The following is a 19,487-nucleotide window of genomic DNA, read 5'->3' as shown; positions in this document are numbered from 1 at the left end:
CTATCATCTATCTATCTATTTATTTGAAAGAGAGAGAAAGACAGAGAGAATGGGCATGCCAGGGCCTCTAGCCACTGCAAACAAACTTCAGACACATGTGCCACTTTGTGCATCTGGCTTTAAGTGGGTACTGGGGAATCGAACCTGTGTCCTTGGGCTTTGCAGGAAAGCATTTGAACTGCTAAGTCATCTCTCCAGCCTTAAATTTTAAAAATGTATTTGCAAGCAGAGAGAGAGAGAGAGAGAGAGAGAGAGTCAGAGAAGATGGACATGTCAGGGCCTCAAACTCCAGACACATGCGCCACTCTGTGAAGACTGGTAACTTTATATATAAATATAAATATAGATATAGATATAGATATAGATATAGATATAGATATAGATATAGATATAGATATAGATATAGATATAGATATAGATATAGATAAAAGAGGAACCCTGGTATAGTGACACATGTTTTAATCCCAGCACTTGGGAGGCAGAAGTAGGATTGATGTGAGTTTGAGGTCAGCCTGGAATTAAAGAGTGAGACCTTACCTCAAAATATATAAAGAGCCTGGTGAGGTGGCACACGCCTTTAATCCCAGCACTTGGGAGGCAGAGGTAGGAGAATCACTGAAAGTTCGAGGCTACCCTGAGACTACATAGTGAATTCCAGGGCAGCCTGAGCTAGAGTGAGACCCTACCTCAAAAAAACCCGTATATATATATTTTTTATCTGTGAAGCCTAAGGACCCAGGTTCGGTTCCCCAGTACCTACATAAGCCAGATGCACAAAGGTGAGGCAAGCACAAGGTTGCACATGCGTGGTGGCGCACGCCTTTAATCCCAGCACTTGGGAGGCAGAGGTAGGTGGATCACCGTGAGTTCGAGGCCATTCTGAGACTACAGAGTAAGTTCCAGGTCAGCCTGAGCTAGAGTGAGAACGTACCTTGGAAAACCAAAAAATAAATAAAAGGCTAGCCTCTGATACATGAGTTTGTGGTCAGGGATATCAAGGCCACTTTGTGTCTGGAAGACTGTACTGGAAGCCCTCCTTCCCTTCCTTTGGCTCTTACAGACTTTCCTCCACCTTTTCTACAGTGGACCCTGAGCCTTGGAGGGTGTGACAGAGATGTCTCACTCAGTGCTAAACACTCCACCATTGCTTCTCGAGTGCTTCATCCCTTCTTTCGGTGAAGCGCTACTCCACTGTATGGACATACCACACCCTGTTATCCACTTCTCAGTCACTGAGTGCAACACTTTGAAAATGTAGCATAAATGTTCAAAGTGTGTCGTCAGAAATGATGGAAGCCAGGCGTGGTGGCACACGCCTTTAATCCCAGCACCCGGGAGGCAGAAGTAGGAGGATCGCCAAGAGTTCGAGGCCACCCTGAGACTACATAGTGAATTCCAGGTCAGCCTGAGCTAGAGTGAAACCCTACCTTGAAAAACCAAAACCAACCAACCAACCAACCAACCAACCAAACAAACAACAACAAAACTATTGGGAGGGTTTTGTGGAGAGTCAACAGCATGGCATGGCCAGATGCTGGCCTCTGGTGATGGCCTCTTGAGAGATGGCAGGATGGCATCGCAATGGTGGGCACATGTGTGGGAGAGAAGACCATGTGGTAAGACAGGAAGTGAGGGCAGGGAGGAGCAGGCACACTCTTTCATAATAGCCCTCCTCTTGGGGTCTCAATGGCCTGACCCACCTTCTGGAGACAGCATTAACTTATGTACCAGGTGGAACCCCAAGACCTAATTAGTGTCCCCTAAGCTCCAAACATGATCCTCTCTTCCACCTCCCTCTACAGACATTGTCAACCGTGGGCCATTGTCACAAGCACACGCATGAGACACGCGGACATCACCTGATGATGTACCAGGGATGCCCCTTAGGCATCTTTACTTACAGTTAACCTTCTCCCGTCTTGGAAGTTGCAGGAAGAATAGCAAGTAACATTCTACATCTGCCCCAGGATCTATCTGCTCAAAGTGGCAGTTTCACTTGGGTGCCCGCACATGGTCTGGAACATTAATCTTGTTTCCTGAATCCAGTTACAACTGCGTCCCCATGTAGGAGAAGGTACTTGTCAGGGAAGGTAGTGGGAGGGCCTCTTTACCTGGGAGACCCTTTCCTCCCTCCACACAGGTGCCAGTCAGGGCTGGTGAGGCCGGGGGGGGGGCGGGCTTTTTTTTTCAGCACCCCATAGGGACCCCAGCACCACATCTCTCCAGTCCTTCTGGCTCATCTGTTCATTTCCCCTTCTCAAGTCTTTCTTAATGCTTAAGAATAGGACAAGAGCCGAGGCAAGGTGGGGCCACAGAAGCCGGGCCAGAGCAGGCCACATTCTTCAGGGGTTGGGTTTCCATAGGGATCAACTTCCCTGTCCCCCCCACCACACACACACACACACACACACACACACAAAAGAAAACAAGCCAAAATCCAGTGCAGGTGGCCTCCTGGGCCCTTTCACCTGGGGGACACATAGCTTGGGTAGCAGCTGCTTCTGGAGGGTCTGGGGTCGCCTGCATGACCCCCATGAGTGCATGGGGTATAACTGGGGTTTGGGACACAGACCTTTTCAGGGGCTCAGGGGCTGTGTCCCGAGGACCACAGTTGCTGGCTGCTTGGCCGCTGCTGTCAGGAAAGTTGGAACACAAGGTGCCCCACGTTGCCATCTTTCCTTGGCCTGACAGAGAACATAGACTGCTTTCCTTGGGGTTCTAGTATAATGAGATCTTTTCAGGGTCTGCTCTATTTTCTTTCTCTCTCAGGAACTCAGTTTTCTCAGCTGCAGAAAGATATCAATGACTGACGGGATCATTCTGTTAGCACACCCCAAGAATCTTTAAAAATATATTTTTTAATTTTTGTTTATTTTTATTTGCTTCTTTGAGAGTGACAGACAAACAGAGAGAGAAAGAGGCAGAGAGAGAGAGGAGAGAGAGAATGGGCACATCAGAGCCTCCAGCCACTGCAAACAAACTCCAGATGCATGCGCCCCCTTGTGCATCTGGCTTACGTAGGTCCTGGGGAATCGAGCCTTGAACCGGGGTCCTTAGGTTTCACAGGCAAGCACTTAACCACTAAGCCATCTCTCCAGCCCTTTATTTGCAAGCAGAGAGAGAGAAGAGAAACAGAAAGAGAATGGGCACAAAGGACTTCTTCCCACTACAAACGAACTCCAGATGCATGCGCCACTTTGCGCATCTGGTTTTTTGTGGGTACTGGGGCATTGAACCCAGGTTGTTGGGCTTTGCAGGCAAGTGCCTTAACCACTGAGCCATCTTTCCTGCCTCCTTTTTTCTTTTTCTCAGGCATTAGTCTCGTGTATCTGTATCCAAGGCTGGCCTGGAACTTAGTGCATGGTTAAGAATGACCCTCAACTCCTGATCCCCCTGTCCCCACCCCCAAGAGCATGTGCCTCCATGGCTGGTTTATGCAGGAATGTGGGTGGACCCCAGGGCTTTGTGGGTGCTAGGCAAGCACTGTGCCAACCTAGCTACATGCCCAGCCCTAGAACTGCTTTCAATTGCTGGCAGCTGGGCTGGGGAGATGGCTCAGTGGCTAAGAGCTCTTGCTGTGTAAGCATCACGGCCCCTCAGGGCTGGAAGCTGCCAAGTTTGACCCCCTAGAAACCACATAAGAAGCAAGGTGCCACCGCGTGCACGCGTGACCCAGTGTGTCAGGGACAGAGATCAGAGCTTTCCGGGGCTGATAGACAGGAGCTCCGGCGTGAGGGAAAGATCCCGTCTCAAGGAAGCACCCGGTGAGCAATAGAGAGGGACATCTCACAGTCTCCTCTGACCCCCCCCACATACACACACACACACCCCTACATGCACGCACATGCCTACATACAAACACATACCACACACACACATATACATGCACACACACATATACATACATACATACACACACACCACATATACATGCACACACACATACATACATACACATACATACCAATACCACATACACACATATGCACATGCACACACAGGATGTGTGTCTGCCCATACACATGTGTATACACCACACACACCGCACCACGTAATGCTCTGTGCACTCACAAGCACACGTGCAAATAAATACATGGATAAATAGATACCCCCGTTGCCCTCCCTGCCAATTGCGCTCTCCTGTCCTAGTACCCTCTCCCTTCTACTTTTGAAACACCAGGGTGGGCTTGGAGAGATGGCTTAGCAGTTAAGGCACTTGCCCGCAAAAGCCAAAGGACCCGAGTTCAATTCCCCAGTGCTCACGTGAAGCCAGGTGCCGCCCATGCCGCATGCGTCTGGAGTTTATTTAGGCCCTGGTGCACCCATTTTCTCTTTCTCTCTCTCTTAAATAAATCAATAATAATAATAATAATAAAAACCACTGCTGTAGTTGAGGAAACGGGTGCCTGCATTGACGTAGGAACTGGTCCTCCCTGCAGGCTCTTGAAGCCTCACTGGCCCCTGAAGGTGACTGATTTTACTTTTATTTTGGGGGCAACCAGTGAATGAAGAGGGTAGTGGAGTCAGTGCAGAAGTTTCCAGACTCCTTTCTCCCCCTTCTTTCGGAAGGTGGGGGGACATGTTCTTCAGCTTCTCCGACCCTCCGTTTCTCCATCTGAACAGTGGGGAGAGTGAAGTCCGAGGTTTACCAGTCCGAGCTGCCACCTGGAAGTACTAGAGAGACTTACAGAACACGTTCCACTTGGGGTGTCAGTGGGGGGGAGGGGCAATAAAGCCCGAGGCCTCCCCGCAGAAGCTGTGCCGCCGACAGGGAGATCCTGAGGGGACGGGCCCCCGTGATGCTGAGAGACAGGTGGGGCATTGGAGAGGCTTTCCCGCCCCAGGCCTCTGACCCTTTCTGCCACCCTGAGGGAGCCAGGCAGCTGCAAGTCCAGGGACACCCCCCCACCCCTTGGTCAGGCCAGTGGTGTGGTGGATCCTCCCACTGAGGGCCCCTGTCAGCTGCCTGGAATGTAAGTTTCCAGTGCGTGTCCTATCTGGCTCCGGCCCCTGGGCTGTTGCAGTGGAGGCAGAGTAAGGTGTCTCCTGCAGGCGAAGCCCTTGGGGTGGCCGGTGGCCGTCTAGGGAGGCCTCCCCCACCATCAGGAGCCGAGGAGAGCCACCAACCCACCAACGGAGTCGGGCAGGGGAGGGAGGAAGGAGACTTGAAACCCAGGGCGAGGGGAGGCAGGAGAGGGGGGGTTGCTTGGCCCGGGGCAGCTGCAGGGGGCGGGGGGGGGGGCGGGAAGGGGGAGGGAAGGGGCTGCCCTCTCCCCATGTGTTTTGAGTTCAGTGCTGGTGTGGCTCTGGGCCCTGTTTGCTTTGGAGGGGCTCCTGCTTAACTCCTTCCTGCCTGGAAATATGGATCCCTGGCGGTTTAGAGGAGAAGGCGCCCAAGAGCTGGTGGCCTGCCCGGGAGGAGCCCGTGCCTGGTCCCCTAGGGCATCTGAGCGAGTGTGCCCACCTCACCCAGGGCCTCGCACCTGCTCGATCAGGACAGGGCTGTGTGCAGGGAGCACGCTAACACGCACCAGCAGCAAACCTCTCACACTCATCTGCTCTGTTCCCCGGACTCAGCCAGACTGCTGCCATTCTTTCTCCCACAGGCTGGGGAAACTGAGGCTCAGGGAGGGAGAGGCTTGTCTGGGGTCCCAGGGCAGGTAGATGTCTGGCTTAGGATCCCTGCCTCTTTGGGGAGGGCACTGACTTCATGGGTACCTCCCTTCCACCTGGGCTGGAGCTGTCCCCAATATGGCTTTGTGCCCCATGTTTCTTCTCTTGGGGTCCGGCCCCTGCTCTCCTTAGCTGGCACCTATCCTACACAGTAGATTTTTTAAATAGTTTTTAAAAAATTTATTTGAGATAAAGAGGCAACGAGAGAAAGCAAGAGAGAATGGGGGTGCCAGGGCCTCCAGCCACTGTAAACGAACTCCTGATGCATGCGCCCCCTTGTGCATCTGGCTAATGTGGGTCCTGAGGAATCGATCTGAAGTCCTGTGGCTTTGCAGGCAAATGCCTTAACCGCTAAGCCATCTCTCCAGTGGATATTTGAGACAAAATATCTGTAAAGGTGTCTCTGGGGAAGGGGAGGAGCTCCTCACCCATAGCCTCTGGGGTTCTCCTCTCAGGTGCCTCTGTGGGGTGCCCTCCAAGGCTGTCTCTCAATTCTATACTCAAAAGGTTTTCTGAGAAGGACAGAAGGCTGAGATTCCCCCGGGGCCAGCCATGAGCTGAGTCCTAGAATCCCCTCCCCCCACTCATGTGACTGGGCCTGGGATGGTCTCAATGTTTAGCAGTGACTCCGGGCAGCCACCACCCTGGATGTTTCCTGGTGTCCTTGGGCTTTCTGGAAGCACCACATCTGTGGGACACGTAGGCAGGCCACTGGGAGCTCCTTCCTCTCCCTGTAGGTGAACTTCCCCCTCTCAACCCCGGCCCAGGCAGAGCCATATATCTGTGGCAGAGCCTGGGAATGGAGGAGGCCAAAGGGGACGCGATGGGGCGCTGGGACACACGGGGATGAGACCCTGGGGGGACGTTCCTCACATGCTGATAGTCCTCGTTCACCTCAGGTTTCTGGTCACTGTGTGGCTCTGGACAAGCTGCTCTTCTTCTCTGGGCCTCTGTTTCTCTAGTGCTAAGATGAGAAGGTGGGATTCATATTTTGGGGTAACTTCCAGCTCTCGCGGTATTTGGGTGTCGCCCACCCTCAGGGGTGAGAACTACTTTTTTTTTAGGTTTTCGAGGTAGGGTCTCACTCTAGCCCAGGCTGACCTGGAAAATTCACTATGGAGTCTCAGGCTGGCCTCAAACTTACAGCGATCTTCCTACCTCTGCCTCCCAGTGCTAGGATTAAAGGAGTGTGTCACCACGCCCGGCTTAGAGAACTGCATTCTTTTCTTTTTCTTATTTTTTAATTGACAGCTTCCATAATTATAGACAATAATCCATGGTAGTTCCCCCCCACGCATACTTTCCCTTTGCAGCTCCACTCTCCATCATATCCCCTCCCCATCTCAATCTCTCTTTTATTTTGCTGTCATCATCTTTTCCTCCTATCATGAGGGTCTTGTGTAGGTAGTGTCAGGCACTGCGAGGTCACGGACATCGAGGCCATTTTATATCTGGAAGATTGCCTTGTAAGCAGTCCTACCCTTCCTTTGGCTCTTATATTCTTATTGCAACCTCTTCAGCAATGGACCCTGAAGGGAGGGTGGGAGGGCAAGAGAGAGAGAGAGAATGAGAGAGAGAGAAAGGTAGAAAGAGAGAGAGAGAAAATGGGCATGCCAGGGCCTCTAGTTACTGCAAAGGAACTCCGGATGCATGTGCCACCTTGTGCATATGGCTTACATGGCTACTGGGGAATTGAACCTGGGTCCTTGAGCTTCACAGGCAAGCACCTTAACTGCTGAGGCATCTCTCCAGCCCAAGAACTACATTCTTGTCTAATCTTCACAGCAGCTGTGCCTGTGACATGGGGACAGTGGGACTGCCTTTTTGGTGCCCACTTGCATCATTGTTGAGCACCTTGAATGTTTTTTCTTGTAGTATCTTTGCTTGGCACACCTGAGACCTGGACAGGTCACCTGCATGTCCAAGGAGCCCCTGCCTGCAAAGTTGCTGGCTTGTGAGGGCTATGGGGCAGGAGTCAGAGAAATGCCCTATAAGTCAGCTCTTGCCAAACCCAGGAGGGACAAGATGGTAGCTTGGAACAGAGTGATGGTGGGGGTGGGAGAGCAGAGGCAAAAGAAACATGCGAGTCTAGAAGGCAAGGTGTATCAGTCATCCACTGATGAGTTACAGCCACGTAACAAGCATCCCCACAAGTACTTCTTGAGCTCAGGAGTCTGCGGTGGCCATTAAGACTGGGTTGGGCTGGATGGTTCACATTTGCTCTGTGTTGGTGTAGCAGTTACCTGCTGTCCTTGCTGGGGCAAAACACCAACCGGAAGCAGCTTATGGAAGGAAAGGGGTTATTTCTGGCTCTACAGTTTCAAAGGGAAGTTGCACGTGGTGGGAGATGTGCTGGAGCAGACAGCTAGGTGTCATTCATTTATTTATTTGAGAGATAGAGGCAGAAAAAGAGAGAGAGGAGAGAGAGAATGGGCCCACTAGGGCCTCTAGCCACTGCAAGCGAACTCTAGACATGTGCCACTTCGTGACATCGGCATCTGAATGCAAGCTGGGCTGGGTTACCACACCCTAAGGCTGGGCCCCAGTGACATACTTCCTCCAGCAAGGCTCCAGCTCCCACAAGGTCACTACCTTCCCAAACTACCATCCACTGGGGCTGAAGTCTTCAAACTCAGGAAGTGAGGCTACAGGGCGTGTATTTCACATTCAAGCCGCCAGAGACGGTCTCGGCTGGGGACGGTTGTTGTCATCCACGAGGTTTTCCTGAACAAGTTCTCGTGATGATCTGAGAGCCAAAGAATGCCTGTGAAATGCTCAAACATGGTGCTGGGGCATCTCACTGGGCAAAGCCAGGCACATGGTTGAGCCACATGGCAGGGGCGCTTTAAGGTCACATGACCAAGGTCACGGGTGCTGGAGAAGTGGGGCCAGTCCTGTTTGTTATAAGGGAAGGATGAGGCCAGTATGTCCACAAACACATGGCTCACCAATGTAGTTGTTCAAGCTTAGGAAAGATTGGGTTTGGGATGCCTTCCCCAACTTTTTTTTTTTGTTTTTTTTTTGAGGTAGGGTCTCGCTGTAGCCCAGGCTGACCTGGAATTCACTATGCAGTCTCAGGATATCTGCCTCCCGAATGCTGGCATGAAATGCCCAGCCTCCCACCCCTTATTTTCACAGATATCATGAGACAAAATTTTTCTGTAAGTACTAGACAAGTCCCCTGTTCGAAGGATCTGGGAAGGGCTTGCTCAGAGGAAGTAAAGTCTGGTAGAAGTGGGAATGGGGTGCAGGGTACTCCAGCTCTGCACCCCTCACGTATGGCGGGGTGGTTTGGGACGAGTTGCTTAAGCTCTCTGGACTTGGTGTTTTCCCTCTTCCATAAACTCCGGACCTTAATTGAAGGACATCAGAAAAACATGCAGTAGTTTGAGATGTTGGAGCAGTCCAACTTGCTTGTGTAGGAATATGTGCAGGAACGCTGGGCTGCCGGTGTGGCCCAGGTCCCCTGGGGCTGAGCTGAGGCTCGTGACACAGGCCCGGCATCCTTAGGTGTGCGGACATCACAGTCAAGCTGAAGGCTCTCCCTTTCCTGGCATCCAGCTGTCCCTGTCTGCAAGAGCTTGGGAAAGGCTTGTACTTAGGAAGTGAAGTCTGGTAGAAATGGATCTGCCTTCGAGGCAACTGAGGCTGGGAGTGGAGAGAACATTCTAGAACCCAAAAGAACTAGTGATGTAGCCTCCTGAAGCTCAGCCCCAAACTCCTGGCGGGCCAGGCTGATGAGAATGGTGTTCTTGCCAGGCCTGGGCCCCGTGAGCGTTTACCCCACCCCCACAGCGTCCTGCAGAGGGGCTGAATACTGCCTCTCTTCTTGCTCTGCAGGGGAGGAAGCCGATCTGAGACCCTCAGTGGCAGGCTGGGACACCCGTGGGGCAGGGGGCGGACCACCTGCCAACCTGTGGGTGTTGTGGGGATGATGTCACATGTGCCCACAGCAAAGGAAAAGATGAAGTCGGTCACCCTCGCGTGCCAGCGTGTGAACCATTCTTGGCAGGACACATGGCCTGGAGAGCAAGGTCCTCAGCCAGGGGCTTGGGGGCAGGGAGCTCTCAGCCAGCATCTTTTCAAGTCAGGAAGGCCTTGACCTGGCCCGGGACCCGCAGAGTCACCCCACGGGCAAAGGTGAGTTTTGTGGGAACATCGGGGCGTGTGGTCACCACGGTGGACTCTGAGGTAGGCTTGTCCTGTGACTTGAAGGAGTCTCTCTACTTCTTTCTAGGGGTGACATGGTCTGACCCTGAAATGTCCCCCACAGACCCATGTTGCCCGCCGAGCTGGTGGGGCTATCTTGGGAGGCTGGGGAACCTTTAGGGGTGGAGTCTGGCTGATGGCGTGGGTCACTTGGGTGGGATTTTGAAGGTTACACTCAGTTTTCTGGTCCACAGGGACCTGAGGATCCCCAACCACGGCCTCCAAAGCACTAAATAAGCCCAAGACAAAAGGCATCTTTCCTCCTTAGTCGCTTCTGTTGGGTGCTCTGGTCACACTGACAGAAGAAATCTCCTCCCTTGTGCATTGAAAGGATTTGGATTAAGTCCCATCCAAACCCACCACCCAGAGAAGACTTCTGATAGGCTCACTGAGCGCGTGTTAGGACCAGGAAGGTCTCTGCCTGAAGTCCTGCCGAGAACCCGAGCTTTGGTTGAAGCAAAACACGATGAAACAAAAACTGTACATGAAAAACACGAATGGATGGGAAGAGTTAAGTCGGCACCAGCCCCAGGAACGCCGTGCTCCCGGGGCTCCGTCTCAGCTGCCAGCCTCTGCTTCCACATTGTGCTATCATCGTTGCCACCTGACAGTGTGGGGACGCAGTAGGGACAACCTGGCCTTGTGGCTCCAACTTATGACTTTCCTGGCCTTTGCCAACTGCAGAGAACTGAGACAGGGTCTGAGCTCTGTCCAGGGACCAGCCCTGGCCCTGCAGTGCTTGAAGAACTCCTTCCCTCCATCTTTCTGTGCCCTTACCCGTGTATATGTGTAGAGACGCGTGCTGGGTGAGTGACATGTAGCTTATGCGTGTGCGTGTGCGGATGCGCATGTCCCATGAGCGCGTGCGTGGGGGCCAAAGGAGGATACTGGGTGCTCCCTGTCACTCATCTGTGTATTTCCTTAAGATGGGGACGTCTCAACCTGGACCCGCTTTCTGTTAGGAGCCCAGGTGTTTCTCTGGTCTCTGCTCTCTGCAGACTGGGCATTATAGATGTGTGTGGCTACCCCAGGACCCACGTTAGCCAGATGGCTGGAAGCCCTGGCGTGCCCGTTCTCTCTCTCTCTCTCTCTCTCTCTACCTCTTTCCCTCTCTCTCTGTCACTCTCACATAAATAAAAATGAACAAAAAATTTTTTAAAAAATTATTTATTTGCAATCAGAGAAAGAGAGAGAGAAGAGAGAGAGAGAGAATGAGCACTCCAGGGCCTCTAGCCACTGCAAATGAACCCCAGATGTGTTCACCCCCTTGTGTATCTGGCTTACGTGGGTCCTGGGGATTCGAACCTGGGTCCTTTGGCTTCATAGGTAAATGCCTTAATGGCTAAGCCATTTCTCCAGCCCTGCTCAGCTTTATATATGGGTTCTGGAGGGAGTCGGACTTGGTGGTCTCTGGCTCAAGAGGCCCTAATGAGTAAGCAGCAAGCGCCCTTACCCTCATCTCTCCAGCCTCATCATTCAGCAGCGAGCGACTGTGGAGTCAGATTGGGACCACTGTGCGCAGCCCAGCAAATTCTGAGATCAGTACCTCAATGGCCCCTTCTAGAAACCTTTGGAAGCTTGTCCCTGCGTGGCTGGACTTTTTCACATGGATGAGAAGATGGGCCATACCCAGGACGGCTTCTTTGGAGGGTCGTGGGCTGTTTGTAGCTGTCCTAACAACCACGTGCTCACTTAGTTTGCCAATCTTGCACTCAGGTAGCAAGCGCAACTTCCTGGCCAGGCTGACGTGCCCAAGAACAGTGACCGTGAGCAGTCCCATCGGTGCTACGGGGGCGTCTCGGAGTGGATCACCACGTCGTCACTGCCCAGAGGACAGCCAACTCGCGTCCACTTTGGTGTGCGTTGAGGGCAACCTTTCCCTGTGACGCCACCATGGTCTCTGGGCCTATTTGTTGCTGCAGCTCAGCAGGGCTCCTTGGAGCTGGCACCGCCCAGCTTCCTCTGCCCACATAGCTGGTGTCCACGTCCTCACCAGCAGACCCGGTGCCCTCGTTCATTTCTGCAGAATGTCCCGTGGCACAACCACCCCTATGCTGCCGTAGCCAGACCCCCTGCAGGGCGGCTCTCGGAGGATGCCCGCCTGCAACCGTAGCGAACAATGCTTCCGCGTCCTCACGCGCCTTGGTCATGGTCTTGCCGTGGCGGGCATGCCGGTTGCCACTCAGCCGTGCGGCACCGCAGCCAGTGGGCAGGTGTGGCCATGGCTCTGCACTGTCGGGAGTCATCAGGGTACACCCCTTGCCCCCCACTTCCCCAGTGGTTTCCCGGAGCCTGCTTTCTCCATCCTTGCCTGATGAAGGACTTCACTGCCACATTTGTCAAGAGGACAGACAGATGCAGGATTTTTATTACATTTTTATTTATTTTCAAGCAAAGAAAGGCAGACACAGAGAGATAGTGAGTACACCAGGGTCTCCAGCCACTGCAAACTCCAGACACATGCGCCACTTTGTGCATCTGGCTTTACACAGGTCTTGGGGAATTGAACCCGTGTCATTTTGACATTGCAGACAAGTGCCTTAACAGCTGAGCCAAATCTCCAGTCCAGTATCTTATTTTTTTAACTTAACTTTTTTTAAAGTTATTTGAGAGAGACAGAAAGAGGCAGAGAGAGGAGGAGAGAGAGAGAATGAGTGTGCCAGGGCCTCTAGCCACTGCAAACGAACGCCAGACACATGCTCCACCTTGTGCATCTGGCTTACATAGGTCCTGGGGAATCGAACCTGGGTCCTTTGGCTTTGTAGGCAAGTGCCTTAACTGCTAGGCTATCTCTCCAGCCCCAGGATCTTATTTTTACTGGCAGAAGTTTCCTAGGGTTCGCGTTTCACATATCCCACCTGCTTCATCTACTTGTTTGACAGAGAAAGAGATTTGAACTAGAGTCACATGGGAGAGAGACATCGGGGTCAGGACTATCACCCACAGTTAAGAGGGACTGGAGCTAGACCACTCAGAGCCCTGTGCTAAGGAGGTGGAGAGACCCACAAAGGAGGGAGGGAGAGAGAAAGAGAGAGAGATGAAGACAGACAAAGCGAGACAGAGACAGACACCAGACTGCAGCACTGGTGTGGGGAGATCCTGCCTTCTCCCACAAAAGTGGGGTACAGGCAGTGTGGGTGAGCCTGGTCTGCAGGCCCAGCTCCCTGGCCGGCAGCCCCACCAGGCCTGTTTGCGAGGCCCTTCCCGAGTCTTCCCGTATCTTGGGGCTCTTGGCTCGGAGCTCTCCCTTCCAGCCAGGGAGGAGATGACTGTACTGGCTCAGGCTCTGGGCCCGGAGAACGGACGTCAGGAAATAGCTGGGCCATGACGCACCTCCCCACCCTCACTGTCCAATCTCATTTCCATAATGCTTGGGGATGAAGAAGAAGAAGAAAAAAAAAAAAGCAACCTGAGGCTGATGAAGGGCCTGGGATGTGCAGACTGACTTATTTTCTTTGGAATCAGTCCTGCTCCCCAAAACATCTCCTCTGGAACCGTTGAACCCCCGTCTTCCCGTGATTATATGTCGGCACAGTCTGTGCTGTGTGTGTGTGGGAACGGAGCGCACCTGTGGGACGTGTGCTCAGAAAGTCAATCAACAAACCACCCCAGAGACCTCTGGGAACTTGGTTACTTCCTCCCAGGCACCACGTCTCCAGCTCCCTGGGCATCTTTCTTTGGCAAGCTCCCAAAATAGAAGGGAGAGTTGGGAGTCAATGCCCCAGTGCCCCTGCTTCCAGAAAACCCTTCCCAGGATACTCCCACTTTCCCAACACCCTCTGAATGTCCCACCTACTTGGCTTCATGGAACCCTTGCTTCTCAGGAACGGAGGAGCTTGGCCACCCTCCCCTACCCTTGACCAAAGACAACCGTCTGGCACTGGTGACCCTTCGTACCCCATGTGCCATGGTTTATTTTTGTCCGTGAAGTTCTGCCCGGCACCTGTTGGCTTTTTGCAATGTACCATCCTAATTTCAGGCACAGCCGGAGGCAGGTCTACTTTTAGCTCTGAGCTAGGGGGTTCCCCCGGGAACCTAGGCTGTTGTTTGTGGTGTTGGGGTGAGGTGGGTGTCCTCGGGGACGGCTTGAATTCACTCGACAGTGCTGTTTCTTCAGAGCTTTAGTTTATTTTGCGGGGGGGGGGGTGGTGATCTGGTATTAAGCCATACACTGTTCGTTACAGGGACTTTTACTTTGAAATGCCAAAGTAACTTTTACTTTGAAATGCCAAAGTAACTTTTACTTTGAAATGCCAAAGTGAAACTGAGGACCTACTGTGGGTCCCGCCATGGACTCTAGTGCTTCCAGACAAGCCCCACGCAGAGCCCCGAGCTGACCCTCTTCTGAGAAAAGTCGAGCACCAAAGGAGTGGGTGGTGTTGATGGTAGAGGCAAGTTGAGGCTGTTGTGAGATCTCTGCTTCTTGCTTGGAGGAAAGAAAGGAAGTTATTTCTCCAGGTGGAGAAGAAGGGGGACAGAATAGTCACCCTCAGTGCCCAGCCCATGCCACCCATGTCACTGTATTCCTGCACCCAGGCCCAGCACCAGAGGCTCCTTATCTGAGGGCTTGTCTGGCCCCCAGAACCTGCTGTGCTGGGGAAGATGAGGCAGGAAGGGGCATCCAGTGCTGGCTGGGCCCTGGGGTGTGGGTGTACCCCAGCACCTCTCTCCCCGCTAGCTTCTGCAGAATTTCTGGATTCTTAGTGACCCTGCACAGGGATGCCTGTGACCTGCGTCCTTCCGCCCTGCCTTCTTCCCCAGCTCATTGTCCCACCCTGTAACATGGGCTTCCTGCAGGGACCCCAGGACCCCTTGCCTCAGAGGTCATAGAAGAGACAAACATCTCTGCTAAGGGCCAGCACACTACAATCCTAAAATGCCACAGGCGACTGGCCACCCAGGGTCGTTCTTGGGATCTGGCATTGCTGGCCACACCCGCCTGGTCTTCCTTAGGCCACTGTGAGGGCAGAGTGGCAATGAACAGTCAGACAACAGCAGGCGCCGGGAGACAATGCCCGGCTGAGAGCCCAGCCCGTGCATGTGGACATTTGCCAGGGCTCTATGCCTCAGTTTCTCTGCATGTCACTGAGCAGGGTACAAGGAATGTGTCCACTGAGCTGCTTTTTTTTTCATTTTCATTTATTTACTTGAGAGTGACAGAGAGAGAGAGAGAGAGAGAGAGAGAGAATGCCCCACGCCAGGGCCTCCAGCCACTTCAAACGAACTCCAGATGTGTGCGCCCCCTTGTGCATCTGGCTAATGTGGGTCCTGGGGAATCAAGCCTCGAACCGGGGTCCTTAGGCTTCACAGGCAAGCGCTTAACCGCTAAGCCATCTCTCCAGCCTGAGTTGCTTTTTTAAAAAAAAATTAATTAATTTGCAAGGAGAGAGCGAGAGAGGATGGGCACACCATGGCCTCTTGCAGGTGCAAAGGAACTCCAGGCACATGTGCCATTTTGTGCATCTGGCTTTACTAGGATACCGGGGAATAGAACCCAGGTCCTCAGGCTTTGTAAGCAAGTGCCTTAACCACTGAGCAATCTCTCCTACTGAGCTTCTTTTGTCCCCTGGGCTGAGACGGGAACAGCTGGGAGGGGGCGTATATTGGGACATGCCATGGTGTAGCAGCCGTTGGTTGGCAGTGGGGCCACTGGGGTGTGGGCAGTGGCTTCTCAAGGTGACAGGTAGTCAGTGACGAGAGGCTCGTGTCCTTGATCTGCTTAGGGACAGTGGAAGGGTGACGGAGGACCACGGCCTCTGAAAGATCCTAAGCGAGAGGATGGGAATTTGCTGCAGGAGAATGAAATGTCCCCTTGTCCTTTTCACTTCTGGGAGCTCCTTGTGTCCATGTCCCGTTCCTAGCCTTGTGGTGGGCGCCTCTTGACTTATCCTGATTCCGGTCAGCATCTCCAAGGTCAAGCAGGAAGACCCAGTCAGGAGCCAAGGAGAGGTGAGACGACAGTTGCCTAGGTGTCCAGAAAAGAGCCACACCCTCCCATTGGTGGGTGAGAGCTAAGGCCGCAGTGCTGGAAGGGTAGGGACAAGTGGCTACCAGGAGGATCTGGGGCTCCACAGGACCTCAAGGGGGCACCTGGAAGGTTTCCACAAAGAGGTGCTGTCGTTTGGACATGGGTGTGTCCTGAATGTTAAAGTCTTCCTTCCCAGCTTGGCGTTCTTCGGAGGTGGGGGAAACTTCGGAGGTGGGGCCTTGAGGAGAGGAGGTTAGGGATTTGGGACTGTGGTCTTCTGACCCTGTGTGTGTGTGGGGGGGGAAGTGTCTTTGCTCCACCCACCCTCCCCAATACACTCCCACCATGATGCACTGGTCTCCCTCAGAACAGGCCAATCACAGGGTGAAACTTGCAAAGCCATGTGCGGAAAAATCAGCCTCTTCTCTCCAATTAGTTGACAGCCCCCAGACATTCGCTACAGTGTTGGAAAGCTGACTGACACAGGGCGAGGGCGACTCACCCCGCCCCCCAACACTGCCATCAACATGCCTCAGCAGATACCACAAGGGAGGAAGGACCCTTTCAGCTCACGGTTTCAGAGGGTTCCATCCATCTAGTGGGAGGGTGTGGGCAAGCAGAGCAGCTCACACCATGGTGGCCAGAAAGGGGAGAGAGAGAGAGAAGCAGACTTGGGTCTTGGTATAACATTCAAAGGCACATTCCTAGTGACCTGTTTTCCCCAGCTAAGCTCCACTTCTTAAGAGTTTCCACAACCTTCCAAAAGAGTATCACCAGGGGTGGAGAGGACAATTCATAATCAAGCAGTCATGTACAGGAAATATGAGGACCAAGCTGCACAGAATGGGGAGAGAGAGAGGGAGGGAGGGAAAGGAAAAGAGAGTAACTGGGGTCTTGGAGATGTGTGAGCTGCTGGATCCAGCCTTGTCTGAAGACAGATCCATCCATGGCCACCCCATACACGACAGGACATACTTGTTTCTCTTTGTTTCTTTGATGAGTGTTAGGTTTTGTTGTCCTGCTTTTGAGACAGGGTCTGGCTACGTAGCCCAGGTTGGCCTGGAACTCACAATCTTCTTGCCTTTGTCTCCCAAGTGCTGGGTTTGCAGGTACACATCATTGTGCCCGGGTGAGTGTCGGGTTTATCGGGGTGTGCTTATAGTGCAAGTCACGTTTTCTAATAGAGTTCTGTGTATTGTTAAATATATTTATTAATTTGTAAGAAGAGAAAGGGAGAATAGGCACATCAGGGCCTCCAGCCACTGCAAATGAACTCCAAATGCATGCACCACTTTGTGCATCTGGTTTTACATGGGTACTGGGGAATTGAACCAGGGTCATCAGGCTTTGCAGGCAAGCACTTTAACCGCTGAGCCATCTCTCCGGGCCAGTGCTCCGTGTATTTTCATGAACACGTCCAGTCCCAGTCCCACCGCCTCGATCAGTACATGAGCCCCCTCTTCAGTCTCCTCCCCAAGTTTCTTTTCCTGAGACTTTGGTTTAGGCCACTTCGAACTCGGTTTTCTGTGAGCATGACCAGTCCTCAAGCTCACCCACATCTCCTTCCCTTCCTCTCCACCCTGTCCTGAAGGAAGAAATCAGCTTAGGCACCGCCAGCCGTAGCCACGTGTCCATTTTCCCCTGGGCCGGGGGACGCCGTCGTCATAGCAATAGCAAGGTTTGCTCTGGTGAGGCTGGTGGCAGAAATTCCACTCACCCCCATCCGGGTGCCTTCGTCATGCCCGGGAAGGGAGAGATGGGGCCACTAGCGACTGGATGGTAAGGTCTGCCTTTGATGGAAGGTTGGCACCTTGCAGCCACTTGGTCACAGTGGAACACTAGGGAGCTACTCAATAAACAAGTGGCAGCTAAAGAGAAGGTTCCCTGAGGCCGGAGCCCAATAGGCCAAATAAAAAGTCACCCCCCCCCACCCCCGCAACACACAATGACCAAGGGGGAGGAGAGAAAGAAAGAAAAAGCAAAAGCGTTGAAGGAGGGAGTCCCAGGTTCTGATCCTGCCCCATTCACTTCTTGAATACACCTGCACTTAGTAAGCACCTGCTGTGTGCCTGGTCCACCAGCAGCTGGACGTCAGGTGTTGTTATCCTACACAGGGACTTGTGGCTCAAGAATCCCAGGTTAGAAGAGACCTGCAGGACCAGGGAAACTGAGTCCCAGAGGCAGGCTATGTCTCTGAAAGCTGCCCGCTGCCCTGGACTTTGAATGTTTCCTGGGCACCCCATGTGAGGAGGAGTCCCCAAGGCACCTCTGGTTCCCTCCAGCCCTGATCCCCTGTCTTGTGGACAAGGACATTGTATCATGGCAGAAGTCAGATTCTGACAAGGTTCCGCCCAGCCTTCTCCCTCCACCGCACAGGTGGGGAGCCAGGCAGACCCAGTTCTTGTCTGGGCTTTGCGATGGATGGAGCATGTGTGAGACTCTGCCCTCGACCCGAAGGCCAGGGCAAGGGCCCACAGCGTGGCGGGCGGGAGGTGGGCCTGCCCCAGCCTCAGGGGTCTGAAAGCATCGGGTACTGGGTATAGCTGGGTCTAACCTCACTTCCTGTTTACCGCCTGTACAGAAGGAACGGAGGCCAGAGAGCGAGAAAAACCGTTTGCCGGGAATCTTCCCTGAGAACACAGAGGCGTTCTCTCTGGCTCGGAGCTGGACGCGCTAGCGCTGGGCATCCCTGGGGCAGTGTGGCTAGGATTCCAAGCAGGGCCCCCTCCATGTAGCTAGGAGGTGGGCAGCAGCATACCCAGCATAGGGAGACCCCTGCCCGCCAGGCCCACCCTTGCCCAGTATGTTTCAGGTACCAGGCTGTGGCTGGGTGAGGGGCTGGGCACCGGCTACGGGTCAGCAGTGTTTGGCCCAGAGAGATGCCAGCAGCCTGCGGCAGTGTGGACCATGGGTACGGTCACTGCTGTCTGCCACCTGCTTTCTGGTCACCCCGCCCCTTTCCCTAGACCTCCCAGCAAGAGCAGAGGTGGGAAGAAGTGAATGGTTCTCAAACCCGCATCAGAACCCCGTGCGGGGGCTCACTGAGCTGAGTGTGTACTGCGGATCACCCCAGCCATGAGCCGCTACCCACCCAGTCCTGGGAAGGCCGGGGGCTGTGGGGAGACACCCCGGGTGTTCAAGATCTCCAGGAAGGGTACCAGTGCCTTTGCCCAGGACCACATTTGAGGAACACTGGGCTGTAGAAACACTGTATATTTTCCCAGGTCTAGCTGCGATCCCCCCAACCCACGATCTACAAGACCAGCACCATCTTGGTCAGCTGTGCACTGCAGAGACACTGTCCCCTAGCCTCCTGGCCAACCCCCAAGAGGTCGCCAAGAGTGGGACAGAGCTCGCATTCGACCGTTCAAGAGCAGCCCTGGGATCTGTATTGCCAGGAGAATCAAGACCTAGGGGTGAAGATGGCAGGTCCCCAATAAACCCCACCTTCACCCCCCCCCAATCAGACCATGGATTTGTAATTGCTCTTCTAGGTGGCTGTGATCTTTGGGCTCCCCCCCAAGAAGTCCCCCCAACTTGCCCTTGGTAAACAAAGCTTTTATCCCACAGGCCAGAGGGGAGAGATTTCGAGCCTTTATAATTAAGTGTCCCCCGTGAAGGGCAGATGCTGAATTCT

The sequence above is a fragment of the Jaculus jaculus genome, chromosome 13, assembly GCF_020740685.1.
Source record: "Jaculus jaculus isolate mJacJac1 chromosome 13, mJacJac1.mat.Y.cur, whole genome shotgun sequence".
NCBI classification, from domain to species: Eukaryota; Metazoa; Chordata; class Mammalia; order Rodentia; family Dipodidae; genus Jaculus; species Jaculus jaculus.
The sequence above is the reverse complement of the archived record's forward strand: the minus strand, read 5'-3'. Positions refer to the sequence as shown.